Below are 25,120 nucleotides of genomic sequence, written 5' to 3'. Positions count from 1 at the left end.
AAGTAGATATTTTGACGTAGCTAAGAACCATAATTGGTTACTTAACAACGGGACCTACAGCTTATTGTGGGCTCCGAACCACGTCGAGAAATGACATTCTCTCGTCAAAAATAAATCCCTCCGATTCCTCGTTGGCAGAGAGGGGAATCCAGCCTGATGTACATATATATATATATATATATATATATATATATATATATATATATATATATATATATATATATATGTATGTATATAACTGAATCACGAAAGTTTGGAACGTGATAAATCCATAAATAAAGGTATAAGCCACGAAGGAAATATAAACAACGGAGTTTCTGCAAGCTCTTTCGACTCAACGTCCTTTACTCAGTAGTTAAACTGAGTAAAGGACGTTGAGTCGAAAGATCTTGCAGAAACTCCGTTGTTTTATTTTTCCTTCGTGGCTTATACCTTTATTTATATATATATATATATATATATATATATATATATATATATATATATATATATATATATATATATATATATATATATATATATGAGTGTGTGTGTGTGTGTGTGTGTGTACATATAAAATGAGATACACCCAATTTCCATTAAAATAATCATCATATTCAACTGAAATCTCCGCCATTCTCTCTGGACCAGCGTAGTAAACTTTCACCACGAACCATAAACCCAGACTGAAACGGAACATAAACAAAAATCAAACAATTCTCGCGACAAAGCGAACGCGACCACGTAAACACCAGACGCACAAATAAAACGCACCCAAAATGGCTTTCTTCCAATTATCATCTCGCGCGCTGTTCTGCCGGAGTGTTTAAGGCCGGTCGTGGGCTTGTCAGGGCCAATTTAAACAACCCAAACTTGGCGAGACAATTGCTGCTCTTGTTGGATTCCAAGAGGAAGTTCACACTCGCACATTACCGCGGAGACTAACGCTTGTTAAGACTCGGGTGATGAAAGGGAAGACTACTTTGGCTTGTTAGCTACGCGTCACCTACTCCGAGGCGCCTATAGTAGATTCACATCAACCGTGCATTTGATGTCTAGGCCAGTCCCTTACGACGCTCCTGATTGATAAGCAAGTCACGGGGCTGGAACCTCTCAGTCTCTCGAGAGAGTTCACGTGAGTAGGCACTACGTTCCACCTCTCCTGATGGATACGTCCTTCAAGAGAGATGGAACATACATCCTGCCTATGTGAACTGTTCAGAGAGACTGAGAGTTCCAAGCCCCGCGATTGGCTTATCAACAGCCAATCAGGAGCGTCGTAAGGGACTGGCCTAGACATCAAATGCACGGCTGATGTCTGTCTAAATATTTAACTATGTAACGATGCAGAAATATGATTACGAGTAAGGATTCAAGGCTTGTTATTATTATTATAATCATCATTATATGATATCATTTCAGTAGATGAAAACTATACACGTGGAACAAGCTCACCATAGGGGCCACTGACTTGGAATTGAAGCTTCCGAAGAATGGTGGTTTCAACCTCCCTACGTAGACCCAACACTGCAGCAGTAACTGATCATGATACAGAGCCAGTGATTTTCCATCGCCCCAGGGGTGAGACGCGAGACCGAGACATGTGAGTGTCATGCCACGACACCAATCACTATACCATTATCTTAGTTTAGACCTCCATAACCCTACAAAACTAAGAGAGAGAGAAAGAGAGAAAGATTTAAACTCTACTCTGACACCGTTGCGTATCCCGACCAAAGACAATTATTTGGAGGTTTTCTCTCTCACACATTTTGAGTGTCTCGTTGGGTGCCATTGTTACTCCTGGTTTATTCAGAGTCTTCCTCCCTTCAACTCTCCTCGGCGAGATAAAATAGATATATCCTCACCTGGGGTGGACAAACAGGTTTGCAGGAGGAGGGTGGATGTCTACACTACCCTCCTGTTCTCCTACCTACCACACTCTCACCTGGGGTGGACACTGTTTTTGGCAGAGTAGGGGGTGGCTACACTCCCTCCTGTTCTCCTACCTACCACACTCTCACCTGGGGTGGATAAACAGGTTTTCAGGAGGAGGGTGGATGTCCCCTACTCACCTGACTCCCTACCTCCCCTGCCCTCACCTGGGGCGGACAAAAAGATTCGCAGGAGGAAGGCAGATGTCTAGTACACTACCCTCCCATTCCCCTATCTACCCTGCCCATATTCTGGGGCGGACAAACAGGTTTGCAGGAGGAGGGTGGATGCCAGCTCTACCTGTATGTTCCCTTACCTACCCCGCCTCCACCCAGGGTGCAGGAGGAGGGTGGATGTCTCCCCTACCCTCCCATTACCCTACCTACCCCGCCCCCACCTGGGATGGCCACCCAGGGTGCAGGAGGATGTGGATTCTCCCCTACCCTCCCATTACCCTACCTACCCCGCCCCCACCTGGGATGGACAAACAGGTTTGCAGGAGTATGATGGATGTGTCATGTCTCCCCTACCTACCCCGCCCCAGGTCCTACCCAAGACAAAAAGGTTTGGAGGAGGAGGGTGGATGCCACTCTACCCTCCCATTCCCCTACCTACCTCGCCTCACCTAGGATGGACAAACAGGTTTGCAGCAGGAGGGTAGATGCCTCCCTACTATTTCGTTCCCCTACCTACCCCAACACCACCCGGGGTGGACAAACCAGTTTGCAGGGGATAGTTAGCTGTGTCATGTCTCCCCTACTGATTTTATTATTAAAGATAAGTGCCGCCAATTTCACCCTGTCACAGAACAGGAGTCTATGCTGGCATGAGGCTACTGAACCTAGAACAACGGGATTTCCTCTATACGTTGTAAACAATCTTCTGCTCTCTTTTGTTTCTCACGATCAAATGAAAATTTTTGCAATTAGAGCCTCGGAGGTTCAAGAGAAGTTGAAAGCATTACTGCACTATACTAAAGTACCTTGTATTTTATCACTTTACTTTATACTTGTATCTATTCATCTATGGATATATTGAATTTTTTCTTCATCTTTCTCCTGTTATCTTCTGTAACCTCTTTCAGATGAACGACATATTCTTTGGAAGCCTGAATTTCAGTTCAATGACCCTTTCGATGGACTTGTTCCATATGTATAGGGTTTTATCTTCAGAATAATAATAATAATAATAATAATAATAACGTTCTAAGGGGTCCACAATAATTAAAAATGTTTAAGAGTGCGTGTATAATCAAAATTATACACGAATTCTTAACATTTTTTTATTTTTGCGGACCCCTTACAACATTATATATTCTCGCGTGATAGATTTTTTCCCAAATAATAATAATAATAATAATACAAACCACCCAGCATATTGCGAGTTGAAATCATCATTCATTCAACTGATATATATATATATATATATATATATATATATATATATATATATATATATATATATATATATATATATATATGTGTGTGTGTGTGTGTGTGTGTGTGTGTGTGCATATATATATATATATATATATATATATATATATATATATTATATATATATATATATATATATATATATATATAGTGGTAGGCTTAGATATGCAATCCACACATAATGGAAACCGTAGGGGGTATTACATTCAGTGCACCTCACGTGGTGCACTGCAGGCATTACTAAAGGGTATAGTGGAGACTGTGCAAGAAACATCAGCTACCTTGCAGTAATAACTGGTACGAGCACCAACCTGAAGGAGTGATAGAAAACGATCAGGCAAAGATCCTTTGGGACTATGGTATCAGAACAGATAGGGTGATACGTGCAAATAGACCAGACGTGACGTGATTGACAAAATCGAGAAGTATCACTCATTGATGTCGCAATACCATGGGACACCAGAGTTGAAGAGAAAGAAAAGGAAAAAAGACCTGAAAATAGAAATAACAAGGATATGGGATATGCCAGTGGAAATCGTACCCATAATCATAGGAACACTAGGCACGAACCCAAGATCCCTGAAAAGGAATCTAGAAAATCTAGAGGCTGAAGTAGCTCCAGGACTCATGCAGAAGAGTGTGATCCTAGAAACGGCGCACATAGTAAGAAAAGTGATGGACTCCTAAGGAGGCAGGATGCAACCCGGAACACCACACTATAAATACCACCCAGTCGAATTAGAGGACTGTGATAGAGCAAATAATAATATAATAATAATAATAATAATATATAAATAAAATAATAATAATAATAATAATGTATGCAGGGAGCAGACCTTCTTTGATACATGTTTTGTTGAAACAATAATGGCAGTTTTCAATGAATTAAGGTTATACAGGGTCTTTTCAATTCTTCTGTTGTAATTCGTTTTTCTGACTCAGCTAGTTGTGAGTAGAATTCCAATATTAATAATAATAATAATAATAATAATAATAATAATAATGGACTTAAGTCAAGTTAAGCAACATTGGGGCTGGTCAGTCGTTGGATGGGTGACCGCTCTCCTCGGCGTTGATTCCTTGGGAAAGGATCTTTACCATAATTTCCTCAGTCTACTCAGCTGTAAATGAGTACCTATCCCTGATGGGGTAGGGTCCAGCTATGGGTTAAATAGCAAAAACTCAGCAATGATGGAAAGAAATGAAGGAATAAACGACAACGACGTAAATGGAACCTCTGGCAACAGAGGAGCTTCGTCGCGCAACCAGGTATTCAACCCCATTGAAGGGGAAGACGGTCAGGTACTTGGAGGTCGTCATCCAGCAACTGATCACCACAACGACAGTAATCAACAGCCTGAGATTGGAGCTACAGAAGCAAAAAGGAAGAAATGGACAAGAGAAGAAAATAAGGAAATATGGAGATGCTACATCAGAAGCAACCCGACGGAGAGAGGATATAGAAGAAGATTGGTCAACATCTGGAATGAGAGGAATCACACCCCCTAAACAGAGCGAGGCTGGCAGACCAAGTAAGGAACATAAAGAAAAAGAATTGGCTCTCCCCAACAGAAAGAGAAGAACTGGAAAGGGAAATGTCACACGACAACGAATTACACGAAGACGAACTGAGAGACGATGCCACAGAAGACGACAGGGAGGATGAGGTATCAAACAACGACACGACGAACACCGACGAAGTAAGAACACAGAGGACGGAATGGGTAGAAAAGATTAGACAATGGATGGAACCAGATACAGAGAGAACAAAGATCCCCTCCATGAAAGCCTACAACACCAAGAAATTAAGGGAGAAAACAAGTGAGGTCAATGAAATAATGGGCATAATACACACCACCAGTATCCACAGAAACAAACTAACTTGGCATAATGCAGGAGCAAGATTAGTAGCAGAACTGATGGGGATTCGAACACAAACACCACCAGCACAACCAACCCAACAGAAACCAAAACAGCAACCTCCTTGGAAAAGGCGCCTGGAAAAGCAAATCATGGTGATGAGATCTGACTTGAGTAAACTGAAAGAGATGGTAGAGGGAAAAAAAGGCTAAGACGCAAGAAAAAACAAGGAGGAACTCAACGAGAAATACAAAGTACAAGAGAGGGGACTAAACAACACAATAGAAGATGTAAAACAGAGGCTTAAGGCCAAAGCACATAAGATCCAACGGTACATGAACAGGAATAAGGGATACCAACAGAACAAACTATTCGGAACCAACCAGAAAAGACTATACAGCCAACTAAGAGGGGAAGACAACCACCCAGAAATTCCTGTAGCCGAACCAAGTAAGAGACTCTGGGAAAACATATGGAGAAATCCTGTATCACACAACAAACATGCAACATGGCTCCAGGAAGTCAGGAGGAAGAAACAGGGAGAATAAAACAAAGATTCACAGAGATCACGACAAGCACCGTCAGACAACCAACTAAAGAAAATGCCAAACTGGAAAGCCCCAGGTCCCGATGAAGTCCATGGATACTGGCTCAAAAACTTCAAGGCCCTACGCCCACGAATAGCAGAACAACTCCAGCATTGTATCTCAAATCACCATGCACCCAAATGGATGACCACAGGAAGAACATCCTTAGTACAAAAAGACAAGAGTAAGGGAAATATAGCCAGTAACTACAGGCCTATCACCTGCCTACCAATAATGTGGAAGTTACTAACAGGTATCATCAGTGAAAGGCTATACAACTACCTAGAGGAGACAAACACCATCCCCCACCAACAGAAAGGCTGCAGAAGGAAGTGTAGGGGCACAAAAGACCAGCTCCTGATAGACAAAATGGTAATGAAGAACAGTAGGAGAAGGAAAACCAACCTAAGCATGTCATGGATAGACTATAAGAAAGCCTTCGACATGATACCACACACATGGCTAATAGAATGCCTGAAAATATATGGGGCAGAGGAAAACACCATCAGCTTCCTCAAAAATACAATGCACAACTGGAATACAATACTTACAAGCTCTGGAATAAGAATAGCAGAGGTTAATATCAGGAGAGGGATCTTCCAGGGCGACTCACTGTCCCCACTACTCTTCGTAGTAGCCATGATTCCCATGACAAAAGTACTACAGAAGATGGATACCGGGTACCAACTCAAGAAAAGAGGCAACAGAATCAACCATCTGATGTTCATGGACGACATCAAGCTTTATGGTAAGAGCATCAAGGAAATAGATACCCTAATCCAGACTGTAAGGATTGTATCTGGGGACATCAGGATGGAGTTTGGAATAGAAAAAAATGCGCCTTAGTCAACATACAAAAAGGCAAAGTAACGAGAACTGAAGTGATAAAGCTACCAGATGGGAGCAACATCAAACACATAGATGAGACAGGATACAAATACCTGGGAATAATGGAAGGAGAGGATATAAAACACCAAGAGATGAAGGACACGATCAGGAAAGAATATATGCAGAGACTCAAGGCGGCGATACTCAAGTCAAAACTCAACGCCGGAAATATGATAAAAGCCATAAACACATGGGCAGTGCCAGTAATCAGATACAGCGCAGGAATAGTGGAATGGACGAAGGCAGAACTCCGCAGCATAGACCAGAAAACCAGGAAACATATGACAATACACAAAGCACTACACCCAAGAGCAAATACGGACAGACTATACATAACACAAAAGGAAGGAGGAGAGGACTACTAAGTATAGAGGACTGCGTCAACATTGAGAACAGAGACACTGGGGCAATATCTGAAAACCCAGTGAAGACGAGTGGCTAAAGAGTGCATGGGAAGAAGGACTAATAAAAGTAGACGAAGACCCAGAAATATACAGACAGGAGAATGACCGACAGAACGGAGGACTGGCACACAAACCAATGCACGGACAATCCTTTGATACAGCTAGGACTAGCAGGCGTGACACATGGCAATGGACAATACTGAGGAGACTAAAGAACTAGCCAGCGATGACATATTGCAATGGCTACAGAGGGGAGAGCTAAAGAAGGAAACTGAAGGAATGATAACAGCGGCACAAGATCAGGCCCTAAGAACCAGATATGTTCAAAGAACGATAGACGGAAATAACACTCCCTCCCATATGTTGGAAGTGCAATACGAAAAAATGAAACCATAAACCACATAGCAAGCGAATGCCCGGCACTTGCACAGAACCAGTACAAAAAGAGGCATGATTCAGTGGCAAAAGCCCTCCACTGGAACTGTGCAAGAAACATCAGCTACCTTGCAGTAATAAGTGGTACGAGCACCAACCTGAGGGAGTGATAGAAAACGATCAGGCAAAGATCCTCTGGGACTATGGTATCAGAACGGATAGGGTGATACGTGCAAACAGACCAGACGTGACATTGATCGACAAAGTCAAGAAGAAAGTATCACTCATTGATGTCGCAATACCATGGGACACCAGAGTTGAAGAGAAAGAGAGGGAAAAATTGGATAAGTATCAAGACCTGGAAAATAGAAATAAGAAGGCTATGGGATATGCCAGTGGAAATCGTACCCATAATCATAGGAGCACTAGGCACGATCCCAAGATCCCTGAAAAGGAATCTAGAAAAACTAGAGGCTGAAGTAGCTCCAGGACTCATTGCAGAATAGTGGTGATCCTAGAAACGGCACACATAGTAAGAAAAGTGATGGACTCCTAAGGAGGCAGGATGCAACCCGGAACCCCACACTATAAATACCACCCAGTCGAATTGAGGACTGTGATAGAGCAAAAAAAAATAATATAATATAATAATAATAATAATAATAATAATAATAATAATAATAATAATAATAATAAAAATGTGGGAAATAGATCATGAATTTCGTTATACCTTACCAGAAAAAGACAAAAATATCGAAAAATATGAGACGTGACCAAAAGAGAAAGAAAAAAAAAAAGAAAAAAAGAGAGAGGTGGAAAACTGAAATAAGATAAAATAAACAAAACGAAACGGGACCTCTGAAAGGGATGGTACAGAATAATATGGAAATATGCCAAAGCAGAAAAACAAAGAAATATGCAAAAAATTGCTGGAAAGAATATCCTGTTTTGCAGGTATTCGAAATTTATATATATATATATATATATATATATATATATATATATATATATATATATATATATACACTTATGTTCTTCACACTTTTTTACCCTCATGTTATGGGATTCTCCAAGAACAGGAGGTAGTTCTGGTATAAGGCCAATTTAATCACTCTCTCTCTCTCTCTCTCTCACTCTCTCTCTCTCTCTCTCTCTCTCTCTCTCTCTCTCTCCCTTGTTCATTCGGTTCCCTAATACGACCTCGAGCTGTGTTGCTGAAAGACAGGAATTAACATTCACGTTGACTGTTCCATGATTTAACATTTTTTCTGGCTTGATTTAACATTAGAATTTTTCATGTTAGATTTAACATTAACATTGTTTTGGTTAGATTTAACACCATTTTTCTGTGGTTAGATTTAACATTAACATTTTCCCTGTTAGACTAAATATTACAATTTTTTCTTATTCTATTTAACATTAACATTGTTTTGAAAATATTTGACATTAACATTTTTTCCTATTACATTTCACATTAAAATTTTTCTTGTTAGATTCAACAGAAATATTATTCAGATTAAATTTGAAATTAACATTTTCTGGTTAAATTTAACATTAAATCATTCTGGTTAGATTTAACATTAACATTTTTATGGTTAGATTCTAACATTTAACATTTTTCTGGTTAGATTTTAACATTCAATATATTTCTTGTTAAATTTAACATTAACCTTTTTCTGGTTACATTTAAAATTAAAATTTTTCTTATGAGATTTAGCATTAACATTTTTCTTGTTAGATTAACATTGAAAAATTGTTCTTGTTAGATTTAACATTAATATTTTCTTGTTAGATTCAACATTAAAATTTTTCAGGATAGATTTAACATTAACATTTTCTTGTTAGATATAACATTAGAATTTTTCGTTGTTTATATTTAACATCAACAATTTTCTTGTTATATTTAATATTAATATTTTTTTCGTTAGATTTGAAATTAAAATTTGTGTTGTTAGATTTAACATTAACATTTTCTGATTATATTTAAGATTAACATTTTTCTGGTCAGAGTTAACATTAAATTTTTTCTGAGTTGATTTAACAGATCCTCAGGAAAAAAATTGAATTAAAGTATATCTTTTTGTATTGTTTATGTGTGTGTGCGTGTGTGTGTGTGTGTGTGTGTGTACACCTGTGTGTGTATATGTATGTATGCTCTTCCTACTGTCATGATGTAATAAAGGATAATATTATCATTATATTAATAAATGTAACATGGGAATATCTTTTTCGTATTGTTAACATTTTCCAAGATATTGTTTTGAAACGGAGTCCAACGTTTGTGTGTGTATTTGTGTTTGTGTATGTGTGGTGTGTTTACAAGCGTTTGTATGTCGTCTCTACCTTGTCTCTCTGAAATATCAATTATTTCCGTTCCGTTTTTCATAGACAACCATAAACGTTATTGAATCTTTATAAGAACACCTTCCACGCAGTTGCTTCCAACCACCTTTACATTCTCCTCGCTAAAATATCGATTGAACTACCAATTCAACTGTGCCAGAAGTCACAGGAAAAAAATATTGGGGACGGGGAAGGGGGGGGGTTGGGGGGGGGAATTCAACTTTTGAGTTATGGCTGGTGACAAACGTTCTGCTCACTTTTACAATGTAACAGAAGCAAGGGGAGGCCAGGCATGATAGAAGCCTTGCCACTAGATTGATATAGGGAGCAGGAGATGGAGAGAGAGAGAGAGAGAGAGTTGCAGGATAGGTGAGAGAGAGAGAGATACAGACAGATAGACAGAAAGTGAGGCAGAGAGGGACAGAGAGATAGAGACAGTGAGAAAACTACACTGATATCGAATGAAGGAGAGAGAGAGAGAGAGAGAGAGAAAACAGATTGATGTGGGTTGCAGGATAGGTGAGAGAAAGAGAGAGAAAGAAAGAGAGAGAGAGAAAAGTGGACTGATGTAGGTTGCAGGATATGTGAAAGAGAAAGAAAGAGAGAGAGAGAGAGAGAAGTAGATTGATGTGGGTTGCAGGATAGGTGAGAGACAGAGAGAGAGACAGACAGACAGACGGACAGACAGAAAGTGAGACATAGAGAGGCAGAGAGATAGAGACAGAGAGAAAACTATACTGATAATATGATGCAGGAGATAGGTGAGAGAGGCCGAGATACAATGAGAGAGAGAAAGAGATCGAGAAAGAGACAGAGAGCGAGAAAGAGAAAGAGAGAGAGAATGAGAAAACTAGACTGATATAGAATGCAGGAGATGAGGAGAAGAGAGATATAGAGAGAAACAGCGATAGAGACAAGATGGGAGGGAGACAGAGACAGAGAGAGAGACAATGAGAAAAGTATATTAATATGGAACGGCGAGAGAGAGAGAAAGAGAGAGAATTACACGACAATCAAGTATATACGAGAGAGGGAGGAAGTGGGAGGAAAGTCCACCTCTCTCTCTCTCTCTCTCTCTCTCTCTCTCTCTCTCTCTCGACGTAAAATGAGATTGCAGTGTCAGTGTAAAATGTCATATCGGGTCCCAAAATGGACGGCAAATACGAGGTCAGACCGCCAGGGGAATGGCTAAGAGTGGGGTAAAGACTGGAAAATTGAAGAGGCTATTCCCGGTGAAATTATATATATATATATATTATATATATATATATATATATAGATATATATATATATATACTATATATATATATGTATATATATATGCAATGCATTACTATACCCTTAAATAATTCTCCTTGTATTTCAGTAATTTACTAACATTCTTATCTATTTATTTATTTGTTTGTTAACTAATTTGTTTAATAAGCGATCTCTTCTTCATGTATTTCCTATTTCCTATTTCATTGTTTCTTCTTTCTAATGAACACCTTAATATTCTTTGGAAGCTTGAATTTCACATCAGTGACCCCTTTAGTGGGCTTGTTCCATGTGAATAGGGTTCATCTTCTGGATGATAATAATAATAATAATAATAATAATAATAATAATAATAATAAATTTGGCGCCGTGGAGGAGTGGGTTAGGCCGTCAATTGACTGGTTAAGCAACATTGGGGCTGGTTAGTCGTTGGATGGGTGGCCGCTCTCCTCGGCGTTGATTCCATGGGAAAGGATCTTGACCATAATTTCCTCAGTCTACTCAGCTGTAAATGAGTACCTACCCCTGATGGGGTAGGGTCCAGCTATGGGTTAAATAGCAAAACTCAGCAATGATGTTAAGAAATGAAGGAATAAACGACAACGACGTAAATGGAACCTCTGGCAACAGAGGAGCTTCGTACGGCAACCAGGTATTCAACCCAACTGAAGGGGAAGACGGTCAGGTACTTGGAGGTCGTCATCCAGCAACTGATCACCACAACGACAGTAACCAACAACCAGAGACTGGAGCTACAGAAGCAAACCAAAAGAAGAAATGGACAAGAGAAGAAAATAAGGATATATGGAGATGCTACATCAGAAGCAACCCGACGGAGAGAGGATATAGAAGAAGGTTGGTCAACATCTGGAATGAGAGGAATAACACCCCCCAAACAGAGCAGAGGCTGGCACACCAAGTAAGGAACATAAAGAAAATTAACTGGCTCTCCCCAACAGAAAGAGAAGAACTGGTAAGGGAAATGTCACACAACAACGAATTAAACGAAGACGAACTGAGAGACGATGCCACAGAAGACGACAGGGATGATGAAGTATCAAACAACAACACACGAAGAAACACCGACGAAGTAACAGAGAGGACGGAATGGGTAGAATGGAACCAGATACAGAGAGAACAAAGATCCCCTCCATGAAAGCCTACAACACCAAGAAATTAAGGGAGAAAACAAGTGAGGTCAATGAAATAATGGGCATAAAATACACACCACCAGTATCACAGAAACAAATAACTTGGCATATGCAGGAGCAAGATTAGTAGCAGAACTGATAGGGATTCGAACACCAACAGCACTAGCACAACCAACCCAACGGAAACCAAAACTGCAACCTCCTTGGAAAAGGCGCCTGGAAAATCAAATCATGGTGATGAGATCTGACTTGAGTAAACTGAAAGAGATGGCAGAAAAAAGGCTAAGAAGCAAGAAAACAAGGGAGGAACTCAACGAGAAATACAAAGTACAAGAGGGGACTAAACAAAACACAATAGAAGATGTAAAACAGAGGCTTAAGGCCAAAGCACATAAGATCCAACGGTACATGAACAGGAATAAGGGATACCAACGAACAAACTATTCGGAACCAACCAGAAAAGACTATACAGCCAACTAAGAGGGGAAGACAACCACCAAGAAATTCCTAAAGCCGAACCAAGTAAGAGACTCTGGGAAAATATATGGAGCAATCCTGTATCACACAACAAACATGCAACATGGCTCCAGGAAGTCAAGGAAGACGAAACAGGGAGAATAAGACAAAGATTCACAGAGATCACGACAGACAGTCAGACACCAACTAAAGAAAATGCCAAACTGGAAAGCCCCAGGTCCGGATGAAGTCCATGGATACTGGCTCAAAAACTTCTTAGAGGAGACAAACACCATCCCCCACCAACAGAAAGGCTGCAGAAGGAAGTGTAGGGGCACAAAAGACCAGCTCCTGATAGACAAAATGGTAATGAAGAACAGTAGGAGAAGGAAAACCAACCTAAGCATGGCATGGATAGACTATAAGAAAGCCTTCGACATGATACCACACACATGGCTAATAGAATGCCTGAAAATATATGGGGCAGAGGAAAACACCATCAGCTTCCTCAAAAATACAATGCACAACTGGAATACAATACTTACAAGCTCTGGAATAAGACTAGCAGAGGTTAATATCAGGAGAGGGATCTTCCAGGGCGACTCTCTGTCCCCACTACTCTTCGTAGTAGCCATGATTCCCATGACAAAAGTACTACAGAAGATGGATGCCGGGTACCAACTCAAAAAAAGAGGCAACAGAATCAACCATCTGATGTTCATGGACGACATCAAGCTGTATGGTAAGAGTATCAAGGAAATAGATACCCTAATCCAGACTGTAAGGATTGTATCTGGGGGCATCAGGATGGAGTTTGGAATAGAAAAATGAGCCTTATTCAACATACAAAAAGGTAAAGTAACGACAACTGAAGGGATAAAGCTACAACCAGGAAACATGACAATACACAAAGCACTACACCCAAGAGCAAATACAGACAGACTATACATAACACGAAAGGAAGGAGGGAGAGGACTACTAAGTATAGAGGACTGCGTCAACATCGAGAGCAGAGCACTGGGGCAATATCTGAAAACCAGTGAAGACGAATAGCTAAAGAGTGCATGGGAAAAAGGACTAATAAAAATAGACGAAGATCCAGAAATATACAGAGACAGGAGAATGACAAACAGAACAGAGAACTGGCACCACAAACCAATGCACGGACAATACATGAGACAAACTAAAGAACTAGCCAGCGATGACACATGGCAATGGCTACAGAGGGGAGAGCTAAAGAAGGAAACTGAAGGAATGATAACAGTGGCACAAGATCAGGCCCTAAGAACCAGATATGTTCAAAGAACGATAGATGGAAATAACATCCCTCCCATATGTAGGAAGTGCAATACAAAAAATGAAACCATACACCACATAACAAGCGAATGCTCGGCACTTGCACAGAACCTGTACATAAAGAGGCATGATCCAGTGGCAAAAGCCCTCCACTGAAGCCTGTGCAAGACACATCAGCTACCTTGCAGTAATAAGGGGTACGAGCACCAACCTGAGGGAGTGATAGAAAACGATCAGGCAAAGATCCTCTGGGACTATGGTATCAGAACAGATAAGGTGATACGTGCAAATAGACCAGACGTGACGTTGATTGACAAAGTCAAGAAGAAAGCATCAATCATTGATGTCGCAATACCATGGGACACCAGAGTTGAAGAGAAAGAGAGGGAAAAAATGGATAAGTATCAAGACCTGAAAATAGAAATAAGAAGGATATGGGATATGCCAGTGGAAATTGTACCCATAATCATAGGAACACTAGGAACGATCCCAAGATCCTTGAAAAGGAATCTGGAAAAACTAGAGGCCGAAGGAGCTCCAGGACTCATGCAGAAGAGTGTGATCCTAGAAACGGCGCACATAGTAAGAAAAGTGATGGACTACCCGGAACCCTACAATATAAATACCACCCAGTCGAATTGGAGGAATATGATAGACCAAAAAAAAAATAATAATAGAAGTAGTAGTAGTAATTAAGAAATATACTAAAAAGAAAATAGGGTGATTATAACCAATTAATGAGGCTCTAATGACAGCGGGGAAGATGAGCTGTTGAGGGATTAATTCCACCATATGAGTAATAGCAGACAACTTCTCCCAAGACTCTCTGTAATAAATGGTCCTGTGCCCGTAAAAACTACAACAACATTAGCCTTGATAAATGAGGCCTGTGTGCGGTGAGAGAGAGAGAGAGAGAGAGAGAGAGAGTGAGAGCTAGGGGAGAAATACAGATAGAGAGACAGAGAGAAAGGGATATGGGCAGAGAGAGAAACGTAGAGAGAGACAGAGAGAGGATCATAGAGAGAGAGAGAGAGAGAGATGAACAGACAGACAGAAAGAAAGAGAAAGAGAGACAGAGAGCGAGAAGCGACGGGGGAAAGAAAGAGAGACAGAGAGCGAGAAGCGACGAGGGAAAGACAGAGAGAGAGAGAGAGTTACAAGTTACAAGGAGTTGCAAGGATTAGGATGTCTCAAAGACTTGTTAGTCCATCCGAGGGGACACCGCGTGCTTGTACTCCTTCTAATCTATTTATGTCTTTTCTTAGTGTTGGTAACCAAAACTGTACTGCTTATTCAAGATGGGATCTAACTATTGATGTGTAGAGCTGCAGCTCTGCTTCCTTCTTTCTATATTTGAAGGGCATCTTTATGTATCCCACTAGTTTCTGTGCCTTCTTTTCTGCTTTTATGCACTGTTTTGTATATTTTAAGACAGACAGTCAGACAGACAGACGGAAGGAAGAAAGAAAGAGAGATATGGTGGAAATAGAGAGAGAGAAAGAAAGAGAGATAGGGTGGAGAGAGAGAGAGAGAAATTCCGGTGCTTGGGCAAGTTCAGCAATACGGGCTTAATTGGGTTCTCCTTTCTCATATTTTTCGTTTTTTATTCTTTTTTTTTTTTTTTTTTTTTTTTTTTTTTTTTTTGCTTCGGACTTGATGAATTTCGACGACTTTTTTTTTCCTGGCGCTGAAATATCTGAAGTTCCTTAATTGGCATGGAAGAGGTAACATGATTGGCCCACCCCCCCCCTCCCCCCCCCCTCCCCCCCCCTCTCCCTCTCTCTCTCTCTCTCTCTCTCTCTCTCTCCCTCTCTCTCTCTCTCTGTTTTTTAGAGATAATCTAACCAAGTAGACACAGTATATGGCAGTTTCACTCTCTCTCTCTCTCTCTCTCTCTCTCTCTCTCTCTCTCTGCTCGAACAGATATAATTCCAAACAGCTAGTTTATCAAGGTTTGTTTGCTTCTTGACGAGTTTTATCTCTCTTTCTCTCTCTCTCTCTCTCTCTCTCTCTCTCTCTCTCTCAAGGACTGCGAGTCATAGTTTTTTCAAATATCTTTTAAGCTCATTATTTGACTGAGTTTATGAGATAATTTTACCAAAATCCACTGGTACAAGCAATGTCCATTTAAGGATAGTTCAGCGAACTATTATTATTATTATCATTATTATTATTTTTATTGTTATTATTATTTTGTTTATTATTATTTTTTTCTATCACAGTCCTCCATTTCGACTGGGTGGTATTTATAGTGTGGGGTTCCGGGTTGCATCCTGCCTCCTTAGAAGTCAATCACTTTTCTTGCTATGTGCGCTGTTTCTAGGATCACACTCTCCTGCATGAGTCCTGGAGCTACTTCAGCCTCTAGTTTTTCCAGATTCCTTTTCAGGGATCTTAGGATCGTGCCTAGTGTTCCTATGATTATGGGTACAATTTCCTCTGGCATATCCCATATCCTTCTCATTTCTATTTTCAGGTCTTGATACTTATCAATTTTTTCCCCTCTCTTTCTCTTCAATTCTGGTGTCCCATGGTATTGCCACATCGATTATTATTATTATTATTATTATTATTATTATTATTATTATTATTATTATTATTATTATTATTATTCATAAGCTGGAATCTATCCAGTTGAAACACGCCCATCAAAGGGCCCACCGTCATGAAATTCAAGCTTCCAAAGAATATTAAGGTGTTCATTCGAAAAAAATATCAAAAGTTAATTTGGGAAATACAGAAAGAGATTAGTTATTTAGAAAATAGGTAAATTAACAAATAAAACAATAAAAAGTTAAATGAATTATCAAAATGCAAAGAGAATTGAACTTCTGAAAGTCCCCTTTTATGTAAACCGCATTATAAATTATTTTTGTATCCACAGAGTTCATATAATCAGATCTACCTGGTCCGCTAGTTTAGTGTTAGTGGTTAATGTCGTGGCTGGCCACTCGGATGGTCGAGGGTTCGCGTCTCCCGCGGAGTAATGAAAAATCACTTGTTCTATATTATGATCAATAACTGCTGCCGTGTGGGGTCTGCAGCGGTGGGAGGTTGAAACCAACATTTTGTGGAAGCTTCAATTTCATGTTAAATGGTCCCTTTGGTCTGCTTGTCCCATGTGAAAAGGTTTCATCTGAAATTATTATAATAATAATAATAATTTAGTAGGGAAAAACTCTCTATCACGAGAGTATATATAATTGAAAAAGAAACCCACAAATTCAATTTGTAACTTGTTTACTTCTAAGTATTTACATTAAGTTTTACTCCACACTCGAGTACTTTCAGGCCCTTCTGTGGCCCATTCTCAAGAGATGTTTGGGATATTAGCCTGGGTCAAGGCCCAGCAGTCTTCTGGAACTTCTTCTCGTTGTGCTGTCATTTATGCGATGGCTGTTCTGGTTTTCTTGAGAGTTGCCAATCCCCTCTTGTCGCTCTGATATCCTGAGCTGATGGTCAATGGGATTCACCCTTGTGGTTTTCTTTTTCAATCGTCAGAAGAAAACTGAAAGAAGTTTTTGTTTGGTTCAGTATATATAATGTTCTAAAGGGTCCACAATAATACAAAGTGTAAAAAGTCCGTGTATAATTTGCAAGTCTTCAAAATTAAACACGGACTTTTTACACTTTGTATTATTGTGGACCCTTTAGAACAAAATAATAATAATAATAATAATAATAATAATAATAATAATAATAATAATAATAATAATAATAATAATAATAATATTAGTAAGAAAGTGATGGACTCCTAAGGAGGCAGGATGCAACCCGGAAACCCCACACTATAATACCACCCAGTCGAATTGGAGGACTGTGATAGAGCAAAAATAATAATAATAATAATAATAATAATAATAATAATAACGGTTGCAGGTCCACAATAAAATAGCATGTGAGAATATGGTCTTTAATGGATATGAAAAGCTTTCGAACCTTGTACTAGGTTCAACTTCAGGCTTGACTGAAGATGAACCTAGTACAAGGTTCGAAAGATTTTATTATCCATTCAAGACCATATACTCACATGCGATATTGTTGTGGACCTGCAACCATTGTCTTCATTTTCGATACGGAAAACTGTACCCAATAATAATAACAATAATAATAATAACATAGGTGTGTTCGTCACGTATCAGTGTAGAGGAAAAACTTAATGATGCCTGAGAATTCGATCTAGTTATCTGGGCGTCCCCTCTTCCACTGAGCTGATAGCATCAGTGCAAAACGCTTAATTACCTTCTGTTCTTCCATTTCTTCCATTCCTGGGACCTTGTTCTCATTTTTGTCATCAACTTAGAATCTTCAATTACCCAAAATTCCAACGTTTTAACTTCTTATCTTTAAGATTTGTGTACCAGAGATCCTTAGCACCATGTCTAAATTCATCTCTTCGTCTGGGTACAGTGTTGTATCGAAGGTTACTTTGCAACGTAATGGCTTTTTCATTTATTCCACATTAATGCTGGCGGGTTTAGGATTATGCTAAAAGGTTCCCTGCTTATATTTTTACCTTTATCCTGTGTCGATGAGTGCTCGCGTTTTATTACTGCTTAAAATTCCAGTGCGTGCATTGAAGTGCATATGCAAATGAAGATGATATCGGACGTTATCCCTGGTAGCAAATTATGTATTAAAGGTGTTTATGCTGGAAAATGGCTCGTAGTTGTCAATATCCTTGATATAAAAGCTTTTTTATATATCGTTGGATAATGCATCTCGAAATTTCAAAGTTAAAGATGAATGATATTTGAGAAATCATTTTAATATATCCCCAGGTATTTGGAATATAAAAATCAGAGGTTTGCATATATATATATACATATATATATATATATATATATATATATATATATATATATTATATATATATATAAAAATATTCCCAGTGGGTTAACATGTATGAAAATACATTATTTCCGAAGTACAGCGAATTGGATATTAAAGGACATTTGTAGATTAATACTTGTATATATGAATCACGGTGATGTGCTACAAAATCTCATATATACATATATATAACGAGTGTATATATATATATACATATATATATATATATATATATATATATATATATATATATATATGTCCTGTGCTACAGCCAAACACTGAAGTTTTTTTCTTTAATTTTTTTTTTAAATTTATGATTCCAATTCCTGAGGATTTGCTTGATGTTTGTTACAATAACCCAGCGCTTTAAATGTCATGCGAGAATTTTACATTAAAACCCTTTGGAATCTATCACCGTAATTCAATCATTATTGGAACTATTGCTATGGTTATATATATATATATATATATATATATATATATATATATATATATATATATATATATATATATATATATATATATATATATATATATATATTATATAAACATAAACAATAGTTGCCAATAATGTTATATATATAATATATATATATATATAATATATATATATATATATATATATATATATATATATATATATATATATATATATATATATATAATATATATATATATATAATACATAAACAATAGTTCCAATAATGATTGAATTACTATCAGTAGATCCAAAGGTTTTAATGTAAAATTCTCGCATGACATTTAAAGCGCTGGGTTATTGTACAACATCAAGCAAATCCTCAGGAATTGGAATCATAAATTTAAAAAAAAAATTAAAGAAAAACCTTCAGTGTTTGGCTGAAGCACAGGACATCAGCCAGCCATTGATCAATGAAGAATTTCTTTTATTTCATTTTTCTTTTCCAAAAGCTCTGTTCATTCACTGGGAAAGAATACAAGGACGTAATATCAGAAAATGATAAAAATGCTGGATCATTTTTGACGTTGGATGTCGCCGATATAGTCTTTTTTTTATTATTTCCCTCTCTCCTTTTTTTTTTTTTTCTTTATCTGAAAGCCTGACCTGGTTCGTCGATTGGCAATGGGATTTTTTGGGAGGTCAGGAATTTCCAAAAAAAAAAAAAAGAGAGAGAGAAAAAAAGAAACGGATTCCTTTTTCCCCTGTTAGCCAAACGGCTTCATTCGGGGTATTCCCTTAATTGTAGATGTTTTTGAGCGACGTTTTTTCCATGATTCTGTTACGTCCATCGATGGAGCTGAATCGTGCGCGCGCCACAGTCGCACATTATTTACAGAAATGGCAAACGTGCTAACAAACTTAGCTAGCTAAGATGCTTGTCTGGTTTGGCAAACAACAGAGCTATCAGGTCACTTCAAAATACATTTTTATTTCAACAAACAAACCCAATTAACCAAAAAGTTTTGTCGGTTTTGGCAAACAACAGAGCTATCAAGTCACTTCAAAATACAGTTTTATTTTAACAAACAAACCTAACTAACCAAAATGTTTGTCGGTTTTGGCAAACAACATAGCTATCAGGTCACTTCAAAACACAGTTTTATTTTAACAAACAACCTAACCAACCAAAACGTTTGTCGGTTTTGGCAAACAAGAAAGCTATCAAGTCACTTCAAAATACAGTTTTATTTTAACAAACAAACCTAACTAGCCAAAATGTCTGTCGGTTTTGGCAAACAACATAGCTATCAGGTCACTTCAAAATACAGTTTTTTTAGCAAACAAACTTAGCTAGCTAAGATGCTTCTCTGGTTTGGCAAACAAGAGCTATCAGGTCACTTCAAAATACAGTTTTATTTTAGCAAACAAACCTAACTAACAAAAATGTTTGTCGGTATTGGTAAATAACAGAGCTACCAAGTCAGTTCTAGATACAGTTTTATCTTAAAGTTACATTTTTATTTTTAAAGTTGCAGCTTTATTTTAAAGTTGCATCATTATTTTAAAGTGTTTTATAATTAGTTTGGCTTTATGCAAAAAAAAAACATTTATAAAGGTTATTTCATTTAACGTAACCTGTTGCACTAAAATTTTATTTGTTTATTTTTAAAAAATTTCTTTTTAATTTTGCTAAAATTCTCAAACAAGTATAGTTAATGTGTAGATGTGTCACCTGTTTGTTTTTCGTTTTTCTCAAGAACCATGAGACCTATTGGGATAAAATTAGGTAAAAGAATATCTTAATTGTTATTCGAATTTGGTGAACTGAAAAGGTAAATAAACGAGAAACTTTGAATAACAAAAAAGTCCTTGTGTTCTTCCTGTTCCAAGAAGCCTCAAAGAAACTTGTTTATTTAGAGTGACAATAAATTTTGAATAACAATGTTCTTTATTCTTTTAGTTCCTTACGGAGTCCCTAATAAATTTGTATATTTATTAGGGCTTGTGCCTTGTATGATAAGGCGCCCTATGAGGTAATGTTAGACTAGCGATAAACTTACGCTAAGTCGGTTGGTATTGCACTTCATCTTCAATGGAGTGTCTGGGGTTTTTGTAGATCAACTTACGAAGTCGGTATTATCTTTACGACGATGTGTTAAACTCATGGTTCGGTGAGGTTCTTGTAGAAAACACTAAGTATAAAAATAGATATAATTTCTTCTGAAGTTTTACATGCTGAAGATCAGATATGATTGTACAAGTCTTCTAATAACGATAGCTTGATCGCTTCTGCCAATGATAATGGCTAATCCTATTCCTCTACATGATAAAGCTTAGGTAAAGAGGTACAGGTCTTCTAATGACGATAGCTAACTCTGTTCTCCTGTCTACCATCTCTGTTACAAGTTATGAAGGAACAGACAGTAGTTCGAACATATGAACATACTATCAGATGACATAGTTTCATACGAACACACAATCAAATGAGACACGCTATAGATCACGTAGGCGGTAGTTGTCTCAAGCAGGGAGCTTGGACTAATGTTTATAAACAATTGAATGACTACAGGTGACGGCATGTTATCTTAGCCTACATACCTATTGTATACGTCATCTTTAGCGTCTCTAGTCTGATCACATTCCTGCAAGCAATCTGGTTGACCTCTTTAGTTTTAGACTTTTATATATATGGACTAAACATTCCATATTTTTATTATGTAAACACTTACATCAGCTCGGTCAGCTACCAAAACCAAACCACTGAATATTACTCAAACTTGACTTGCATTTGACGTATAGGAGTGTGATACAGACACTATGTGAATATATATATATAAGTAAATAAAAATTCATGGTGTACATGAATTGATTCAAGTAATAAAATATAAAACAATGTATTGGTAAATAATAGTGATCACATGATATATATAATGATACAGTTTTTCACTTCATCTCATTAAGATACATATGCTACAGAAAATACCAATGTACTCTGATAATTGCATAGAATGAAGATTAACATGATAAAAATCATATTTTAACTGATAAAAAATTTCATATATGAATTGATAAACATTATGAATGTTTATGCTGATTGATTCGTTGATTTTTATGCTAAATGTTATATACTGATTCATTAATCAATATACTAACTCAATATATAACTGCAGATATTGGTAAGATGAAGGTAACAGATTGATTATAGGCTACCGATTTGTTTATACATATGTATATGGATTCATTATAATTATGAATAATATATGTGCACTTTAAATAGAATTCCTATTGCGTACACGCAAAGATATATTTTAGATTCTGTGATTTATGATCATTTATATCAAGAGATTCCTATTGCGTACACAGCAAGATATTATTTCGACTCTGTTATTTATGATCATTAATATAGGATTCCTAGTGCGTACACGCAAAAAATATATTTCGATTTGTTATTTATGATCATTTATATATAGGATACATGACCGAGTTTCTACTACTTCACATTTAACTAGCTTTCGAACCACTTTTTCGTCCATTACACAGTTCCAGACAACCACCATAGCCACTGAAACGGCCTTTTTCAATGGTTAAAACAAGGGAAAATTTGTTTCTGGGCGGGTCCAACGTTCCATTTTGCGCTCATACTATTCTCTGCATCCTAAGCTACACGATTACGTTCGCGATGAATAAAAAAAAACATCATCCCCAGCACGAGTCCTTCGCCAGCAAAGTAGAGTTGAATATCCTTCGGGTCGTAATTGTCGGAAGTATGTCCCTTTTGTAGTCGAATTCCGACAGCCGCTGGAGCGTTCCGCATCAAAACGAGATTAAACGACGAGATACGGTGTCGGTCGAAGAAGTCCATGATGGTGCTTATTCCTTTCACATTGTAGGCGGTTGTTACTCGATTGCCGTCGTCCGCAGCGACGAACGATTTTTTCGAACGTTGCGATGTGAAATTGTCGTAACTGCAGGATACTGTAACCAGGTTCCATTAATCAGCCTGCAAGTGAAATTATACTTGTCACAAGGGCAAAGTAAATTCAAACGACATCCAAATACAGGGGAGGGGAAGAGAGCCATTTAAGACCAGACTTAACCCACATGAATTCACTGATATTTTGGAATTCAAAAGAGTCCGCTGTACAAAACTTTTTTATCCATGGCATTACAATGAGTGAACCTATCCAGGTCTATGATGACTCGTAAAAATATCCATACTTATAAAAAAATAACAAAAATAGATATCAATACGAATCTCAAAGAAAATTCGATATTACTGGTAGTAAGTTTACTAGACAAAGAAGTGGAAAATGGAGCTATTTGTAGATTGCCAGCAGCATAAGAAGTCAAAGAGAATATTAATCATGATTCTATGTGCCCTAACAAAAGTTTCATATTCAATTTTCTCGTGCGCACCTCTGAGGTTAATTTTTTAAAAAAACTTTATTATAGGTAGGAGATGCAACGAAAAAAAACCCATAGTAACTAGTTTTCTAAATAAACTTTGGGTTTTTCAAGAAAATGTGACATTTCCCATGAATGTTTTACTTGAATTGTAATAGGCTAATGTTGCAAGTAAATAATCCATATCCATATCGTGATACTTCTAAATGTCTATGAGGTTCAGAAAAAAAAAAAATTAATTCATTTTGTTGTTATAGAAATTCTATTTGCTTATATTTTTGTTTTTCATTAATTTTAAAATGATTACAAGTCCTTAACTAATTGCATTACACACACGGATAAGATATGTTATGTGGCCTGTCATGTGACCTATGAAACCACATGTGAAGTTCATGAACTAAGCATTCCTTTCTCCAGTCAATCTGCTTTTGCAAGCAGAGACGACACACAGATGAAGCCTGTGTAAGCAGATTATTATTGAGGTTAAAAAAGGAACAAATGCTGATACGGCAATGATGACGTCGTCACTTGGCAGGAGATTGCTCTCAGCCAGCTAAGAGTTACGTTACTTGCTGTAAGAGATACGACTTTAGTATTTTCAAATGATATTTAGTGTTTTAATCTCCACCCGCATGAGAAGAATGTCTGAAAAAAAAAAAACAACCGTTACCAAAATTGAACAATATATTAGTTTCATGTTTGGCATTAGTGTTAAATAAATATTCCTTATTCAAACTATATGAAAAAGGTTTCCATACAAATTCTATATATATTATTAGCCCTGTATAAGATTCATATAGGATTATTCCATAGATAACATTTTCACTTCTAGACTTCCTGACTTTAAAATCTCTTTTATTTTATTTTATTTATTTATTTATTTATTTATTTATTTATTTATTAGTATTATTATTATTTTTTTTTTTTTTTTCATTGACTACGAATATAAATCACCGGGACAGACAATATGTCAGTAGGTTTTGGATATGTGTTTGAACTTTTAGCTTATTTGTCATTACTAAAGCGTTAAGTTAGAGTTCAAATCATTTACGCATATATATTAGATATTTAATTACCTTGGGTTACGTTTTTGCTTATTGATTTTATCGTGATTCCTTTTTTTATTATAATTTGTAACCCTTCCGACTTCTTACGGAGTGTATTATATTGACTCCACTTGTATCCATATTTTATTTTATATTTATTTATTATATATTTTTTTTTTTATATATATTTGATAAATTAATGGTTGGCTTGAATATGCGGTAAAAAAGTGTTCTAGCGGCGTCGACCGTTATAAGGCTACTTGCGGTATCAAGATATGAATGATAAAGTATTTAAAACCGCGAGAACCGCTATAATCCAGTTCGGTATATCACGAGTTGTAACTCGTAAGACATTGACACTTCCTATTTAATTATCCGTTATTCTACCAAACCGATTGACTCTGGGTGATAAAATATATTATTGGTTTTCTTAATGGAAATGGGATTCA

The sequence above is a fragment of the Macrobrachium nipponense genome, chromosome 2 (genome assembly GCF_015104395.2).
Source record: "Macrobrachium nipponense isolate FS-2020 chromosome 2, ASM1510439v2, whole genome shotgun sequence".
NCBI lineage: Eukaryota > Metazoa > Arthropoda > Malacostraca > Decapoda > Palaemonidae > Macrobrachium > Macrobrachium nipponense.
Note: the sequence above shows the minus strand (reverse complement) of the source record.